Raw genomic sequence first — 17,694 nt, 5'->3', positions numbered from 1 at the left:
CCATGGGGGTACATCACTATGTACAACAATGGCTCGCACGCGCACGCGCACGCACACACACACGCACACGCACACGCACACGCACACGCACACGCACACACACACACACACACACACACACACACACACACACACACACCTCTCCTTGGGGAAATGCGTCTCTTTTCTGTCTAAAGTTTGAACGTTTCCATTGTCTCTTAAGGCCCTGATGGAGGATGAACAGCCTGCTGATGCCAGGATGAGTTTCTTCAGTTCACAGGTATTAAAAATGTGATTCCAGATCACAACACTGATACTAAAATGACTTGAATTCTTTAACTTTAGAAAGGCAAAAAGGACGAAAGCAAAGATGGCATTACTAATCATTACAGTAACATCGTCTGGTCCTTGAGGCAGTGCATATGTTTTAAAATAATCAACTTAGTCCTTTCTGGAAAAACGGTAACAATTTAACCTTTTGAATGTGGAGATGCTTTAAACATAAGTAATTTGTTGGGTAATTGCAGCCAGAGAGAGTCAGACGAAGGACGGTGAAACAAATCACCGCTTGGTTTCAACTCTGCGCGATGATCTTCTCCGACAGCCGGAACTTGCCGTGAATTGTCCAGGACGGCGCTGGATATTTAAATTCTGTTTTGAGAGATTTCAAGCTGGCGGTCATTAAGACGAAGGGCAGCTGTAGGACATGGCAGTAGTTCGCTCATCAGTATGCATTTACAGCTCAACCACAGGGAGGATACATGGCGGCTGCACAGCAAAATGTGAAGGAAAGCTTTGAGTTCATCAAGCAATTTCCTCTAATCGTTGGTTTCGATTCATGAATTTATCATGAATCCTGCTGACCTGAATGCACAAGAGCTTTCCCAACTGCTTACAAAGAAAGTATCAGAGGATTCAGATTTTCCTTTGAGACTTTTTAAAGTTTTTTTTTAGCAAACATCCTTTTTTCTATTTCTCTCCGCCTTGCACTTTCCTTCTCTCTGATGTAAGTGCTGAAATGTTTTGAGTCTGAATCTGCTGAGACTTGCAGTCTAGTGAAAATGCTGTCATTAAATCCAAAACGCAGCACAGTTCCCGCTTCTTAAGGAATACGGTCATTGGGAGCTGTTGAGAGGCGCTAAATGATTCAGCCGATTTGAGTTCAGCTCATTTGCTAAAGACTTAACCCCTGAAAGGCAGCTGCAGATATAACCCTGTGGAACCTGGTTTGTTGTTCAGAGATGTGAAAGATTCCTTCAAATAAAATCTGGACCTCTGTGTGACAGACGTGATGGTTTCTACGTTAGTTCTCCAGTCGTTGGCTGTTTCTGTTCAGACCTGCCGTTAATGTTCGTCCAGGCTAACCAGTCTGTCCGTCCGTCTGTCCGTCCGTCATAAACAACCACGTCACACTCGGTCTCTCCTCTTCCTGCCCCGTTCTGAAGCTCAGTTTGACCTTCACTCGTCTTCATGTCACGCTGCCATTTGATTGGATCATTTATGATTTATACTTACTCACAATTGACCAGGTGTACCTAATAAAGAGGCCAGTCATTATCAACAGATTAAAATGTTGATATGTGATAAATCTAGGTCTGTAATAAACTCTAAGTTTTGCTGCTGATATAAAAAGCTTCCATTTTTTCTCATTTCATTTTGTTTGCCGATTTTAGAGAAGCAGAAAAAATATTAATATCAGTGGATTTTTTCTATGAACCGTTTTCTCTGGTTTATCCTCAAGTTTCCTGTAGATTGCCTACATCTTGGTCTGTGTGCTGCATCAGCGTGTTACACAACCACCAACCCGTCCTTGACGCTCGGTGACTGAATGAAGCTCTGAGCTGAAAATGATTCTTTGTTTGAGTTTCTCAGAGAACCATTTTATGTTGAACTGGAAGCGTTTTGCTGAAGAGAGAGAGAGAGTGTGTGTGTCACTGAATCTCGGGGTGTGTGTGTGTGTGTACTCTGAGTGACATCAGCAGCTCCTCTGCAGGCTCTGAGCGCCAGGTCAGCCTCTCCTGAAGCGAGCGAGCGCCTCAGTGATTCTGCCGCCCTCAGCTCTGCTGCAGGAAGAGGTCAGCCAAACAGTGGCGCTCCGACCGGAGACGGGACAACATTCCTGATCCCTCTGTCAGGATTTCTCTCTGTGCTGACAGCTCTGCCAGGTGTGCAGCAGCAGAGGTCAGAGAGGGAGCGGCGCTCCGCATGAGCTTTTTATCACTCTTCCATGAACACACCGCATGCTTTTTTATTCTCTTTAGGCACTCAGGCTTTTTATGACTCATGAAATAACATTTGCAGTTTTGTGTGTTTAGCTAAAATGAACCTCTAAACGCATACAAACTTTTTACAGCTTTGCACCTCTGCGCCATCAGTGATGAAAAGTGTCAGAACGCAGCTTTAAACCGGAGGCCGTCTAAATGAACGTTTACTTGGCTTCCTTTCATCCTTCAAAGAATAACACCATGAAAAGTTTTACAGAGAAATTTGAGAAAAAACAATTTGCAACTTCATACACGATCAAAACGCATAAGAACCAACGGCTTAGAGACATTAAGGCTGCATCGTTCAGCCATGTTCAGTCCGCTTTCATCCAACTCCAGTCCGCCTTCATCCAACTCCAGTCCGCCTTCATCCAACTCCAGTCCGCCTGCCCATAAAATCCGGTTCGTTTGGGGAGATGTGAATGAAAAATCAAACTCTAGTCCGTCTACAAACCTCAGTCTGGGTTTGGTTGAAGGAAACTCTGCTTCAGTTTAAATGCATATGTGAACGCCAAACGGACGGGAGACCGCTCCAAAAGCAAGAAGTCCAGGGGATTCTGGGTAAATACAGCCAAAGCTAACATGCTAACCTAGCGTTAGCAGCAGAAATGGCTCCTGGTCTTTAGCCTAAAGATAAATCCTCCAACCGCTAAAATCCTCCATCTTGTTTCCATCTGGCGAAGAAGGAAGTTACTCTCAGTGTCTTCAGGGTTTCTGTGTCGTTTCCTTCAGTGGTTCTTGGTGCAGCGCCCCCACAGGCCAGGAGGGGAACAGGTTGGTTTGACTCAGAACCGCTGCAGGTGGAAATGGACCCACTGGTGTGGAAAACACCCTGAGTGGTTCTGGCTTTTTCTCAGCTGTCTGAAGGTCCAGCATGTCAGCAAACCTGGGTTTGCCCATGTTTCTATACCTGAGATGCAAAGGCTTTCAGTCTGCTGCTTTAATTACAAAGATCAGAACAGATTGTGTTACAAAGATACCGTATTCAATCAGAAGTGAGTACATATACATTTAAATGGACTTGGTCTATAGTATTATTAGTAGTATTACTAGTAGCAGTAGTATCACAGCCCCATTTCTGTAACATCCAGATGTTCAAAGGATCTTTATTTTTGTTAAAATGAACAGAAATAAACTGACAGGCTCCGGAGTTTAGAGACAATCGATGGCAGCACCGGAAATAAATCATGTCTATAACGAATTCATAAAGTATGAGATTCACCTATAGAAATATGTGAAACTAGTGAAATAAACAACGTTTTGATCATAATCCAAGTTACAGAGCTGCAGCTTCACTCATGAGCACAACCGGATCAAATGAGAACCAGCAAAGTTTTCTGTTTAAATTTCCCTACATCTTTTTGTTGAAGTTGAAATAAATCTAACAGTTTGTACAGCAGGAAAGTAAAAGTGCCTAAAAATGCCCCACAGCTTCTGTTGCCCCCTCACACTGTGATTCTCACCCCCATGCGGCGTGCAGACGCCATCAGACGCATCATCCAGCGTCAAGCAGAGCAGGCGCTTCTTTCATGTAAAACCTGCATGCAGGTGTTCAGGTGGCTGGTTGTTATTTTTCATGGCCTGTCCTCTGAGGTATCGGCTGACGCAGCACGCGGCGGCGCTCCAGAAGGGCGGCGCTCCAGCGGGGTCGGGAAGGGGACGGCCTCTGGGCTGATCCCAGACCTGCTCTGTCTCCTGGCAGGACGCCTCACTGTCCCAACATCCAATGGCCCCCGACACATTTCCAATAAGTTCGTCACCTTTTTTCTGTTCTCCTGAATATACATCAGAGCAGCCGGTGTCTCAGGAGAGGCGTCGATCACTCGTCTCCCTTCAGCTCTGTGATTCTGTCTTTAAGCCTCAGGGTAGCTGCTTCTTCCTGACAGATGGAAGGAGAGCTGATCTATAAACCCTCGGCTTCTGTATACCACACAGAAAATATGGTTCAAAAGCTGGAAGCCTCAAAGCAAACTGATGATCATGGTGTCTGGAGTTTTGTGAGTGAAGAAACAGTGAAGACGGCATTTTCTCCTCTAATAAAGGGGAAAATTGAATCTTTTGTTGGAGTTTATTTTTTATTTAATAGTTTTTTCATGCCTGGAGTCAGAACACAGGCCTCCATCACAACTCGCACGGCGCCGACCTCAGGATATTTCCCCACACTGGGTGGGTCTGCATAAAGATGGCCGCCGCTGCCTGGTTGACCTGAGTTGGGCCAAAGCTGGAGCCGAAGCTGGAGCCGAAGCTGTCAGATGGCCCCCGACGTCCATACGTCCAGTTTAACTCGGGGTTCTCCTGGACACTCATCTGAACAAACATGAATCAGTTCAATCATAAACAGGAAGTGATGTCCAGCCATACCAGTAGTCCTAAAAAGCAGAAAACCGTGAGTTGGATTAACACAGGTCAGCATTTCACTGAGTTGAACTTCTGCAGTGATTCTCCTGACTGAAGCTAACCAAACCCTCCACCAGCTGCTAGTCGCCACGATGTGCTGCGTCGTCCTCATCCTGCCGTCTGCGACCTGAAACTACAAAATTATCCTGTTTACACAAACAGTCTCAGAGCTACGAGGGGTAACTGCAGTCATTACAGCTGCAGGGGGGGGGGGGCTCCTGTCGGGCGGCCCGCTGTGCGTAGGCAGCATCATAACCTGTACTTATCCCAGAGCGGCCCGAGCAGCTGGGTTTGAAGTCTCAATTGAGCGGGGAGAAGAGGATTCCCCCGCTGACACGGCACTAGTGCTGCACTTTGCCAGCGGTTCATTTAATAAAGGGTCTTCTGAGGACCACCAGGGGGCGGCGAGGCGTTCAGGTTCACCGCTCTGGAAGATTTCCTCCTGTGTCAGCTGCTTCGCCCCAAAACTCCAGCAGTTTGTGTAAATTAAACACCCACATGTCTCCAGTCAGTTTTTATTAAACCCTCAAGGAGCAATAATTAATTTATGACCTTTACTGAACAAAGGATCTTCAGCACATGAGGGTGAAGGTCCTCCACCTGCATGCTAACGGGCTAGCAGGGATACCAGGGAAGATTTAAAGGCTGAGTTTGTGTCAGATCTGTTTGATTAAAGGAAAACTTAATATTAAATAGAATTGTCCTTTTAATAATCATATGTTTTTGTTCCAAGTTAAAGGAGTCTGACTGACTGACCTRGTAAAAAGGTGCTGGGCTGAATCACTGAGCTGTAAGGAAACATGCTGCCTTTCTCCAAAAGGCCTGCAGGCAGGAAAGCTGCAGAGTTTCTGCAGGCGCAGTGACATGGAGACGTTCGGCGTTACATGCAGCCATGACGAGTCTGGAGACGTTGGTGTGTGGGACTGCTTCTCCTGCAACAGGGAGGGAGGATTTCTGATTACTGTCAGGAATAACAGAGTTATAATGGCTGCTTGGAGGAACCTGGCTGCAGGAGGAGGCGACTTATCATGTGATACTTTCTGGAACTTTCTCAGAAATCACCGGCTGCATGTTTTGTTCGATAAATTTGAGTAAAAACGTGTTTTATTTGTCCGCATGCTCAGATGAGTTTTTCCTGCTGCTAACAGACGTTTCTGCACCAGAACACACAGAACTCACCTGCTACAGTTTCGATCTGATTGGCTGCATTTTAGCAACAATTAAAAGCCAGTAAGTTGCTTGAAGTCTTACGAAACATTTTCTCCAAACCTAAATACATTTTTCTAAAGTTTTAGACAAAAATCTAAAAATGAGGGAAGAACATTTATTGCAATGTTACATTATTAGATGGAAAAAGATGCCTTAAGTAAAAATCTTTATTCCTGAAAATGGATTAAGTTCTTACTTTGGGGCAGGTTTGGTTCCCAGTGAAGGAGCCCTCGCAGCCAACACGCCCATTAGCTCCACTACCACAGCGACTCTTCTTGTTTTAGCTGCAGATAATGAAGAAAGTGCAGCTAATGGGATCCTTAAGATCCAAATTATTGCTTGAAAACAGAGCAGCAGCCAGAGAATAAAAGCTTTTAAAAACCCAGAAATGTCAGCTTTCGGAGACGTTATCCCTAATTCACTGGTATTGATCTAAAATTCTGTCAAACCCCTGTGGAGATTTTCACCATCATTTCACAGTGTTGGGTGGCACAAATCATCATAATTGGCCCTTTAACTGCTGAGGTTTTATTTTATCAAGGTGAAGAAAATCCTAATGGTTTTTTGAAGAAAACGAGTTTTGTCCTCCAACCCTTCCACTGACTTCTCCTTCACGGAAACCCCAGACAGCAAAGAGAAATCCTGACTCTAAGAGTCCGGCTAATGATTCATTCGCCTCTGCGGCGCTAATAAAGCAACCAGAAAGAGCTTTGAAGCCACAGGGGGCAGCCGGCCTAATGGAAATTACACCTTGATCACATTCACACAGCAAAACTGTGGGCCTTATTAAGATGATCAACAAATAGCAGCATTTTTCATCCGTAAACGAGGTCAGGCAATCAGCACTTGATGCGCTTCTCCGTCTTCTCACAGCAGGAAGCCGCTGAGAATCAAGTGAGTATTTATAACTTTCCTTCTGCATAAACCGATGAGAATAAACTCTGGATTCTGTCGGGACTTTAAGCAGAATCATTACTGAGGTGTAAACAGGGATGATAACGCTGCTATGAGAAGTTCAGAAGATGATGTCGGACTGAAATGATTTCTACTGATGAATGTGTTTCAATAAAACAAGAAAATGAAGACAAATCACGAGACTTTGCTGATCAATCACCAGCTGTATGTCTGTTGACCATAACATGGTTCCAGTTGGAATTATGAAAATATATTTGCTTAATGGAAACATGACAATTTAGAAAAACCTGCTGGTGGTGCATTGAAGCGTCGTTAACTGGTACAACAACCTGTTACCAGTAAGACTACTGGACTGCAGCAGCCCCACATCATGATGCTGCCTCCGCAGGCCTGCAGCGCATCGTATCATCTGCTCCTCTTGTCCTGACGCGCCCATCTCTCTGGAAGAGGCCAAGTTAATCTGACCACGTTGCTCCAGAGTCGATGATTGGAAAATATGTTAATTATCCAATAAGAGGCTGTTGCCTGTTCGTTTACCTAAATCCAGGTGACTTTTTATTTTAGCCAGAAAGTGTAGCTTACAGTTTTATTGAGCAACTTATTGACTGTTTTAAAACTGAGCCTGAATGATTGGTTAGTATTAGTGGTGAGACATGATTAAAATGTTTAATTAGGTTAATTTCAGGGTCTGTAATTAATTAAAGTTTAATTTTATTAGAAAAAAATGCTGAGAAAATGAACATTTTCAATTCAAACACTTTTTTTCTGTTTCAATACTGAATAAATAGACATTCAACAACAAATATTTGTTTTTAATCAGTTATTCTGATTAAAAACTGTTAAATTGGTGTGAATTTCTACTCCAGTGTTTCAGGAACTCCTGATCATTCATGGAGCTCCTTCAGAAACTGATGACGCTGATTGTAGCATTAGCTGCTACATGTTTAGCATTGAGGTGCTACTAAAGGCTAGCTGCGCTGCTAGGCTAACTGCTTTTAGCGCAAATTTAAGGGCGTACCAGAAACACACGAGTAAGGTTCCACTCTGAGCTTCTGTACTTAAAAGAAAATGATTAATTGCATCACATTTTATAAGACATTAAAGTTTATACAGACAATTAATCAGAATTAATGAACTAAGCTTTCAGCCCCGGGAGAAAACAGAAAATATTCCTAAAGGCCCAAATGTACCAATTTTCTCTGTGATAAATTAAATAATTGCACTTTTCTGTAATGTTTCATTGTAGTTGTTTATTATCTTTGATTTAAGTATCATTTATTTATATTAATAGAGAATTTAGTCGGAAACATAAAGGTCAGCTGTTACACTGAGGGAAGCGTTGGCTTTCATTCTGATCATTTTTCTCCCAGATTACTGACTCCCACATTGAGCTGCTCTATCAGACGTCCATGCATCAGACTACAAATGTTAACCTTAACAAGCTGTCTGCATGAAGTTGCACAGCTGCCGGGTTCTTCCATCAAACAGACACGGAGGGAAACATTCACAAACTTTGCTCGGCTCTCCCGTCCACAGATCATCTCCTGCCCTTCTGTCCCTGCGGCTCTCGGCTCAGCTCCTTTATGAAGTCTGGAAATATGTGCTAACTCGGCTTCCCCTCCAAACTCCTCCTGAAATATCCTGGGAGGTGAGCGGCAGGGCGCTCAGCAGCTTTACCAGGGCAGCCGTGTCCTCATGAGGAGGTTCAGGAGCTGAAGGATCATTACAGGGACGATGTCGTCTGGCTGGAAGATGCTGCTTTGGAAAATCTTTTAGCTTCATTTGTAAATAAAATGAGGAGCAGAGAAGCTCCTTTATGAAGCAAAGTGAAGTAAAACCTTCCTCTCTGCTTCCAGCAGACTCCATGGGACGACTTCTTCTTCATTTTGATTAAGTGGAGTATTATCATTGGACTTTCCATCCATCCTCCCTGTAATCGTCATAGTAACCTCCCTTTATTTCCACCTCGTCTTGCAACATTTCCAACGTCATGATTCAAATACGCTGCATAATAATCTGCATTGAGGAAAATAAATCACTGCCCTCTGCAGCTGTCTGCCGAAAGTAACGGCTGTGAAGGTCTGAGGAAAGTTTTCATGATTCATTCAGATTTTATCTGTAAAATTAGATCGGCTTGTTTTTTAAAACTCTGTTTATTGTTGGCATGGAAACGGGAAGCCATTGCATTTTTCAAAGGTTTAAAAGTTAGAATTTCAGATAAATAATCCAAACTTTAATAATGTTCTCCACCAGCCCGTTTGAAACAAACCTCTAATGTTCGTCTCTTTACTTTTTTATCTTCAGGCTCTGAATCTTAAAGTTCTGCTTTTATGATGAGTCATTTTTGCTCCTCCTGATGAAATTCATCCATAAAACCTGCTGGAGCCTGAAAGAAGAGGCAACACGGCTTGTTTTACACCAACACATACTTTCACTGTCAGAAAACGTCAGACTTATGGAATAAGGAGAAATAACCTTATGAACTTTGATGAATTATTTTATGATGAATCACCTGGATGCAGTCTGAAGATGTGACTTCGTTCTAAATGACTCTGAAATGATTCGTCTCTTTTCCTCCCTCGGTTACTGTAATCTATTATAATTCTAACATAATTATCTGGGCTTTTCCTAATTGTTTAAAGAAATAGTGATCAATCTGTATGCAAACTTCTGACTCTGAAGACATTATTAACAAATCTGACTGTTTATTATGGGATTTAGCAAACAGAAATAACTGTAGTGTTTTGAACTGACCTACAGTTACAGACATTTGGTCTGATTTGACTTTAAACAGATAAAAAAGGTGTATGTAAACTTCTGGTTTCAGCTGCAGACATCAAACTAAATTCCAGCCTCTGAAGGTTTATTCTCTTTTATTCTTGAAGTTTAATTATGACCCAACTGTCCCGTCACAGAAGGATGAAAAACTTTGCGACTCTCTTTAGCGTCTCAGACGATCACCGCGTTGTTTATTGTTCCTGATTATTTGGGCTCTTTATGCATGAATGTGATTTAAAACCAGCTCACTGCAGCGATTAGATTAGAAACGCTGCTCCTAATCCAGGAAGTAAATCAACCTGCAGCGCAGCAGGTGAAGCTCCTCTCAGCGGAACGTCGCCATGTCAATAACGATGAGGAGAAATTAGGAACATTTATTCAACAAAGTGTTGACAGGAGTGCTTAATCAACAAGTCTGCTGGAATCACTGAAGAGTTTCCACACAGCAGCCAGAGACTCAACTGGATTCCTGCAGATTGGATCTCTGGTCTCCATTTTTATTTCCTTTTGTCCTCCTCAGACTGCATTGTAATTAAAATGTAAAAGCTTTTTCAGTAATTCAATAAACCTTAATTTTTCCCCACTTTTCTGTTTTGCATCAAATAGAATATTTAGTGAAATAAAACATTGAATCAGAATGAACTGAGGTGGAGCGAAGAATCAAGTCGACTGTTTGCTGCTTGCGTATTGAATCGTTGTTGAATTCTAGATATACATGAATGATCGGCTACAAAACATCTATGAAGGTTATTTACAGTCATTTCATCTGAAAATATAATAAATTAGCTGATTTCCATTGAAATTAAAGTTATAACATGTCTGGACAACTTTGTACTCTTTCTTCATTGACACTTTATTGGCAAATTTCTTTCAGTTTTTGTATTTTGCATGTTCAGCTTTTCGTGTTTACGGAGGAACAACGTGACCAAAATTCATCAATATCTATAAATCTATTTTTATGTCAAAATGTTCTTTCACAGTAACCAGACAGTTGAGATTGAGACTCCGACTCGAGTCACACTGTTACCACTTAGATTGTGTCTTAAAGGTTTCAAACTGGACTTGGACTCTTTGGAGTTTAATATCTGATGTAAGAACAGACAGATGAAAAGAAGCTGCTATCTGAGCTCCAGCTGCACATTTTACTGTGAAAGGATCAAAACCAGTGATGCTTTTATTTTTTTCATTACATCAAAAATCACCTGAAACAGAGACGAAAACCACAAAACATTCCAGTCAACATGATAATAAAACACGTTTTCTGAGGAAAGGCAGTCTCATCCCTGAGTGAAGCTGACGTTGAAGGGCTCCTCCGACAGCCGGCCAGCGTTCGGTCAGCGCCTGATTTAATAAATCATATTCCCTCAGAGCCTCCTGCAGACCAACATGATGCAACCGGCACGTGTTCCTGATACATGCAACACATGCTAACTGGGTTGTTTAGGGCTGAACAGATGGAAATGTTCTCAACTCCCACTGTGTGCTTTCACCAATAATCCGACAGATTCCAATGCAACTCGCACAAGTTTCATCCAAAGCTGACAAACTCTGGTTTATTTAGTCAAAGTGTCACAGAACCAGGCAAAGCTTAAATAATGTTTGGAAAGGCTCATCACTCTTTCAGAACCTGCAGCACTTCATGTCAGCAGATGAAATACGGTTATTTCTGATGTGTGCGGCTCAGGTTGCTTCCTGTTAGACACGCAGACGTTCCTCGGTTTAATAATAGATGCAGTTCGTACATTCAGAGCTTTTCATGCCTTCTTCTCATTCTGTGGGTTTGTGTCTGAAATGGCTCATGTATTCTTCAGCTTTTATTTGACAAAAACATGCAAACAGGTTCTTTTACCAGGTCCAAGCAAGTCAACACAAAATATGTTATTGTTTTTATCTCTTCGTATGAATAAAGAAGATTTTACTCCATGTGTTTAACGATAAAATATAAGAATGAGTTTTGGTCTTAACCAATAAAGGGACATTCTGCAGACACTTTTTACTGATTTATTACATTAAACATGTTAAATATTGTCATCTGTTCTGAACATCATTCTGCAGGTAAATGAAAACAGATCAAATAAAGTGAAGAGCCGGCGCCAACTTTCTATTTGAAGCAACTTTTTGAAGATATAAAGCTGGCAGATCCTCCTCACCCTACAAATGAATCTGATTATTTACCACAGCTGTCAGCTTCAGTGAAAGGCATGTCTGGTTTAAATGTCAGACTCATCTACAGAATGTGTGCATCAGTGATATCAGGCCTACCAGCAGCTGTAACCCCGCTCTGCTTCTGAAATGACAGCAGAGCTTCGCTGTCTGCAGGATTCCTCTGCTGGAGAAAAGACGCATTTTCATATCCAGAAACGAATCCTGGAGCTGAAGGTCTGAGCATGAACTTCTAACCTGCAGTCAGAGCGACACCATCATTAATCTGAAGTCTTAGTTCTAGTTTTCCGTATTTCCTCCTGAATTTGATACTTAAGATGTTGCAAAGCTGCAACATTTGTTCCATTTCCAGCTGCTGTGGTTCTGTTTCTCTCTGCTCCGAGTCCATCCATCCATCCATCCATCCATCCATCCATCCATCCATCCATTTTCTTACACCCTTGTCCCTCAGTGGGGTCAGGAGGGTTGCTGGTGAATCTCCAGCTAACGTTCTGGGTGAGAAGCGGGGTCACCTGGACAGGTCTCCAGTCTGTCGCAGGGCAACACAGACACACAGGACACACTCACACCTAGGGGCAATTTGGAGGCCAATTAACCTGACAGTCATGTTTTTGGACTGTGGGAGGAAACCGGAGTACCAGGAGAAAACCCACCACGCACAGGGAGAACATGGAGACTCCATGCAGGAAGACCGGGAATCGAACCCAGAACCTTCTTGCTGCAAGGCAACAGCTCTACCAACTGCACCACTGTGCAGCTCCGAGTCAAACCAACCAAAACCTTTAAAACCTGTTCCCCTCCTGGCCTGTGGGGGCGCTGCAACAAGCACCACTGAAGGAAACGACAGAAAAGCCTCAGGAGACAGTTTGTTCTCCACCAAACAGAACCTGAGGCGTCAGGGTTGATGGTTTTCAGGATTCCTCAGTCCTGCAGGGTTTAGTCTCTGTTCCAACACCTGAACCAAACTTTGTCATGTAGAGATAATCCAGCTGTTCAGCTGATATATTAATGCTGTCATTTATTCTAAAGGAGCCTCAACAAAGTCTTGAGTGTGTGGAGATAAACATGCTTTCTATTTTAAATATCCTTTTTAATGAGCTCATGTAATATTCTAATGTATTCAAATTATTTGTTAAATTATTCAGTCATTCAATAACCAGCAACCTTTAAGGACATTAATGGTTGAAATATTTTCCCTCTTTGTGATTAATATATGTTTCACTTAATGAAATGAGGGACAAAATATTGAACTATTTTCTACTCTAATAGTTTGAGCCGTTTTTTGTTACATATTTGCAAAGAACTAATGAAGGAAATTTACCTTCCTTACTAACTCCAGCATATTACTGATATGTACATCTTTCAGTCAATAAATGGTTGGATGTTTTTCAGTCATTTTTTACGATTTTGTTCCTTTATTTAGTTCTCTTTTAAGCTTGTGCTGAGTTTTCTGCTGCAGCCGTCCCCTCTGATGCTTTGCAACAAATAAAAATGATAAAGTTATTAATTCAGATGAAGTGACTGAACCCTGAGACAAACAACAAACCAAACAGCATAAGAAACATTAAATAAATGATCATGAAGCAAAACCAGAGGAAATTCAACAAACATGCATCAGGTAGAGCTTCAGAAAGCAGAAGTAGGTCATCCAAAACCACAAATAGCAGAGGAATAATATCTGCTTCATACCCGAGACGTCCATAAAGGAACTTGTGACCGTCTGAAGGTCAGGAAACATCCAGAACCTCCGTTAACCTGAACCCATCCGCCTGGAGCTGCAGGTTCGGCTGAAAAGCTTCAGTGTTTTCCTCCCGGTGAGTGAACACAGGCTGACCTGAGCTGAATGCATAAACATGTCAACAGCTTCAGAAGCTCATCCATCTCCTGGTCTTCAGCTCCTGGATCATTAGTCCGGGTCTAAACAAAACCTGCAGACTCTCTGCAGTCCCGCTTCAGGCCGGGAGGCAGGCGCCGATCCTGCGGGAATCTTCCTTCATCGGATAATAAGTGAAACTTTCTAATTGATAATTGATCGTGTGCTGATTAACAAAGGTAAGGCCTCCAGCATGCAGCTCTCTGACACCATTATTGAGCTCATTGGTTCGCTCCACGCTGACAACTCATTTAATGGAGCCAATCGGATCCAAACAGCCTGTTGATCTCTTCATGTCTCTGCGAGCTGCAGCTCCGACGCCTCCAGTCTGCCGCCAGCCGCTGATGAAAGCTCTCCAGGTTCCTTCCTGGTGTCTGCTTGTCGAACAGCGATCCAACACGCTCCCATCTGTTTGTGTCGGCGCTAATCATATCGGTTCTCTTGCGTTATTGTTCCAGATGGCGCCGATAATTGCATTGTTTCGTCTGCAGATGTTTTATGGTGCAGTTGTGCTGCACAGCCAGCTGTGGTTGGAACAATTAATGTGAGAATAACCATTTTCCCGCTCAGGTTCCGACTCACTAATGCTGCGACCGTCACCATCGGAACCACTGGAGACATTTTAACAGACAAATGGAATCCAAGGGCGCGAGGAGTCATTGTCTGCTCCACCGCCGTCTGTAGACAAGCATAGTATTTAAAACATTCTCAGCTATAACCAACATATTTACGTGTTTATTCACATTCTTACCATTTAAATGCTGCTGGCGTCACATGAACCTGTTTGAGTTTCTCCTTTGCATTAAGCTGGGAGACGGCAGGATGATCCAGATGTTGGGTCGTTTTCTGCAGAAGCTGAAGAGATGCTCAGGACGTAAATCAGCCATTTGAATAATCTGCGTTGGACGGGACACTTTGGGACGAGCAGCCGGACCGGACTGGTCAGCACGTCCAGGATGACCACAGAAATCAGTAACTTTGGTTTTAGTCATAAATCTGTGGAGGAATTGCACTGAAGTGCCAAATGGAGTCACTTACTGCAGGAAAATTATAAAAAGTTTGAGCATGAGGAACAAACAGGCAGTAGAAGGTCAACAGCAGGAAGGATGAAGATGACAGACAGACGGACCTGACAGAGGAAACGACCAGCCGGGGAGGAGAGAGCAGGGCACAGGAACCAGGATTTAACTAAACCAAAACCTAGTAGAGTTCTGATCCAACACACAACGAGCCAAACGCCTGAAGAACCAAGAATAAGAACCCAAAATGAATATGGATGGGAAGAAACTGGATTTATTTTCTGTTTCATCTGAGCCTCACAGCAGTTTTTATTTCTGAAACTGTTTCAGAATTCAGTTCAGATTCACTCAGTCACACATTTACATGTAATTACATGTCAAATTCAGTCAAGTTTATTATTCCAACTGGAAAAAACTGTTTTCTATTCCATCCAGCGACTTATTTTGCAGCAATGACTCCTTAACAAGCATGTGGCGACAGTGGGCAGCTGACTGCATGAGCAGCCCCTCATCCTGAGCCTGCATGGGGCCACAGTGGAAAGGAAAAGAGCCTCTAGGAAATTGAAGAGAAAATATTTAGATTTTCTATATTCCACACATACAACACATACGTGGTGAAAGCTGCAGAGAGTCAGGTGGGTTAAAGTCTGGTGTTTGCTGGTTTCCCTACAGTGTGAAATATTAAATGACTTGGAGCCAAAGAGCTCCAAACGTGCATTATGCAGCCGCTTCTCGTTATTTTGGAGGCACAAAGCAAAGCAGCGGCGGCGGCAGCTGGAACAATGGCTGCAGCCGTCTCAGTTCCAGGGATTAGGCTCTTGCAGAGGTTTGCTTCCTGCTCTGCTTGTTTTCCAACAGTGGCTGCAAACATCCACAACATTCAAAGTGAAGGAGTTTCCCTCTGGTGGGAGGAGCAGCGCTGCAACGTTGAGACATAAACTTTAAGGGTCATGCGGGTCAAGGGTCAAGGTTTCACTTCTACAGGGTCAGAAGTGAATCGGTGGTGCGGTTCCTGCTCAGAGGAAGCTGAGGAGCCTTTTTCCCCTAATCGGCTGTGTGAGCAAAAGGATCCAAGCTGAATTTGACGAATGTTGCTGACTGAAGGAGGACGCTCCGGCAGCCGGCAGGGCAATTTAGAAAGTGGCCTTATTTTCCTTCACTATTGTCTGCTGGCAGCGACGTCATGGCGACCGCCGCCGCATTACCGCGCAGACACCTGAGCATCAGCTGTCCCATCTCAGAGAGCTGGCGCAGGGAGATGAGGGTCAGCAGACCCCCATCCCACTCAGCCGAGGCAAAGGTCACATCACGACTCAGCTCATCGCCGCGGCTCACACCCCATCAGCAGGGAAATGATATCAGTAGCAGGTGGGAGCAGCTGGGGGGCGGAGGAGAGAGTATCAATTCTCATTTTAGGACCGATGTACAATTGTTTTGTTCGTCCTAAATGCCATGATGGAGCTGAATCCTTTCACTGGCGCTACTGGAAGTTTAAATTCAGCACTTTCTCCTCATTATCTAACAACAACTGAGCTTTAACTGTTATTGTAGGAAACACAAAGCAGCAGCACAATGCTAATCTTACAGTGAAAAGGCGTGGCAGGACATCTCCTGTTAGGAATCTAATTTCCTTTGTGCTCTCCGAATCAACCGGTGAATTGGTTTAATTAAATCATGTATAATTCAGGACCTCACAGCCGCACGCGCTGGCTCCGGTGTAAATGCCCACCGAGCAGAGCGGCTTGTCCTTACTAATGAAGTTTGAGATGTTTGCAGAATGAGTGAAGGTCTGATCTGTCCATTCAGAGGCAGAGATTTAACTAAACACACAAAAACCACCAGCAGGGGAAGAAACCGGCTTCTGTTCTGCAGCAGGAGAGAAAAAAGGCGCTGATTAATGTCTGGAGAGGCAAACATGAGAGCAGAGAGGCGATCAGAGGAGGGACGGTAAAATGAAGTGGTGCAATGAGGAGCTGAATATGTGCAATGGGTCAGAGCACACCAAATGGAAAATAACTAATCACTGGCATCATAATAGCTCTGCAGAAAGGCTGTTTTGTCTCCATTTTGGGGAAAGTAGGTAATTTAGGCGGTGATTTAAAGCCGGAGCAGGACAGCAGAGCGCGGGGAGCGGCGCAGCTTCACCCTGATGGAGATCACTCAGACACGCCGCTGTCACTGAGGACGGCACAAAGCAGAGAGCATAACTCAGCTTCTGCCTCATTTTTCAAGCTTAAAACTATTTTTTCTCTCTTTAACTTGGTTTTCTTTTTACTGAATCAGCGCTTTGGTTTCAACAGCTCAATGACCTGCTGTATTTGCCTTTTTCCACCAATCAGATGCTGGAGGGAAACATGCTTACGGGACCGATTTTAAATCACTTTACTGTGCACTGCTTTGAGAAATGTCAATACTGCTGTTGTCAAAGTAATTTAGTTACATGCTTCTCTGGCCTGGGGACAAACTGGGAGCTGAAACGAGACGTTTGGATCTTTGATGGTTTCTGCTGCTCAGGTGATGAAGCAGGAGGTCCGGGGTTTGTGGGGAACCGGTCACAGTGTAGGAGGACGTCCAGACTGGGTTCCGGTCCAGAAAGGTCTCAGACATCACTTTACCGTAAGACACAGGTGAGTAAGTATTTATGGAACAATCTAAAAGAAAAACATGTAGTTACATCATGCAGAACCCTGAACGGTTTAAAATAAATCCTAATAAACAAACAAGGAGTCAGTGGTTAAAAGTAACTATTATTACACAGGTAACCTGTAACAGCCAGGGGACTAGTAATGAACAATTAGCCAGCAATGAATAAGTGACCATTACAAAGTCTGGCCTACAGTTTGAAAAGGTGAATCTGTTGCCTAGGAAACCAGGCTCAGGGCAACGATCAGTCATCTGACAGAAAGTTATTTTGAACCAGTTGGTCATTTTTAAGAACTTGACTCATTTAGACTGAGTTTTGGAACAACTTAATATCATCTGCATAAAAATAACAAGACTTCTGAAACCGTCTGAGTGGATGAATACATGATGAAAAGTCAGATTCAGCCGGTGAAACGTTTCATAATTTACCAGCTGAATCTGACATCAGACACTG

At 43.4% G+C, this 17,694-nt stretch overlaps 1 long non-coding RNA gene across 1 annotated transcript in view; it reads left to right on the top strand.

Moving 5' to 3' along the window:
• The window catches only part of LOC103472455 (uncharacterized), a 6,068-nt gene extending 266 nt beyond the window's left edge, over positions 1-5,802 (top strand). Inside the window, exons 2-3 of the long non-coding RNA XR_534862.2 lie at positions 203-259; positions 5,374-5,802. This is a non-coding gene — a long non-coding RNA (uncharacterized LOC103472455). The remainder of the gene's footprint in view (positions 1-202; positions 260-5,373) is intronic.
• Positions 5,803-17,694: the final 11,892 nt, after the last annotated feature.

This window comes from Poecilia reticulata, linkage group LG1, assembly GCF_000633615.1.
Source record: "Poecilia reticulata strain Guanapo linkage group LG1, Guppy_female_1.0+MT, whole genome shotgun sequence".
Lineage (NCBI taxonomy): Eukaryota > Metazoa > Chordata > Actinopteri > Cyprinodontiformes > Poeciliidae > Poecilia > Poecilia reticulata.
The sequence above is the reverse complement of the archived record's forward strand: the minus strand, read 5'-3'. Positions and strand labels throughout refer to the sequence as shown.